This window comes from Dipodomys spectabilis, unplaced genomic scaffold (genome assembly GCF_019054845.1).
Source record: "Dipodomys spectabilis isolate Male_0828 unplaced genomic scaffold, ASM1905484v1 ptg000017l, whole genome shotgun sequence".
NCBI lineage: Eukaryota > Metazoa > Chordata > Mammalia > Rodentia > Heteromyidae > Dipodomys > Dipodomys spectabilis.
The window spans coordinates 4,402,657-4,403,998 of NW_024870694.1; the positions used below are offsets into that span (position 1 = coordinate 4,402,657).

A 1,342-nucleotide genomic window follows, 5' to 3' on the forward strand; every position below is an offset into this window, starting at 1 on the left:
AGCTACCTTCCCAGGGCAACGCATATTTGTTCTTCCACACAGACAAATCATGGAAGGAGCCCAGTGTAGAACTATAAAAGGCCAGCATGTCCTATATTGCACTTGTCTCTCTCTCTCTGCCAGATCTTGTTTCTCCCCTGCCCTTCCATGGCTGAGAATCTCAGGACACACTGTAATAATTACACTGCATCCTGGACCATATGGTACATGCAAAGATCTGTCTCCAAGGCCACTCCTGAAGAAGTTCACTTGTGAGCTCTGATAAATGCACTTGGTAGTTTCCTGCCTTCCTACCTTTACCCATCCCAACACCAGGTTAACTCAGCCACAGTGCAACAGACTAGGGTATGTTATTCATCCATTCAAGGAAATGTTCTGGGTGCTATGTGAGACATGTGCTAACACCCGAGAGAAAAGAAGAGGAAAGGGAAGAGGGAAGGGATGTAGGTTTGCTTCAGAAGCACATACACTAAAGCTGAAACAGTATAGAAAAGACTTGCATGGTCTCTGCACAAGAATAAAATGCAAGATTCATAAGTATTCCTTATTTTCAGAAAATACATAAAGACTAAAAAGGAAGGAAGAAGTTGGATATCACCAAGTAACTACTCGAACACCTTCTTGGGAGTGGGGGGTGCTGAATTTCTACTGATCTGTTTGATTCCAAGGTATCTTGCTCCTTAATTAGTCTTTAGACTGCTCAATATGTGAGTATTATGTGGGCAGTTAGATCAGGAATATAGCATGGGGAAGCTAAAGGAACTAAAACTAGGCCAGCTGCTGTCATCCTATCTACTCAAGAGGCTCAGATCAGAACATCGAGGTTCAAAGCCAGCTTGGATGGAAAAGTCTGTGAGAGTCTTCTCTCTAATTAGCCAGGAAGAAATGGGAAGTAGAGCATAACATTGAACTAAAAAGCCAAGCAAGAGTGTGAGGCCCTGCGTTTAAATCCCAGTACCAGCATAGAAAGGAAGGAAGGGAGGGAGGGAGGGAGGGAGGGAAGGCAGTGGGGGGGAGAGAAAAAAAGTCCCTGAAATTAGACACATCCTGCACAAGCAATACAGTATCAGCATCATTAAAAGTGATCATAAACAGGCCTTTTAATACACAAGCGTAGACATCATGATCAAATCGTAGCAATCAAAACAAATCAACTAAAAGTTAAAAACCCTGAGTTTGTATTTGAAGAAGAAAAGTCTGGACTTGGGGGAAAAATCCAAAGAAGTGATGAGCTGAGCTCCAGCTCTGCCAACACAGCTTCCTGCTACTCCCAGCCACAGCCAGGCAGGTTCAGGCAGTATTAGGCTCAGCCCATGTGAGATGCAGTCTCCCAATCACATAC

The 1,342-nt window shown here is 43.9% G+C and overlaps 1 non-coding gene across 1 annotated transcript; it reads left to right on the forward strand.

The window, feature by feature from the left end:
* Window positions 1-449: 449 nt before the first annotated feature.
* Window positions 450-552, forward strand: LOC122099904. The gene has a single exon (XR_006146030.1). It is a non-coding gene; the product is annotated as a U6 spliceosomal RNA (small nuclear RNA).
* The last annotated feature ends 790 nt before the right edge of the window (window positions 553-1,342 follow it).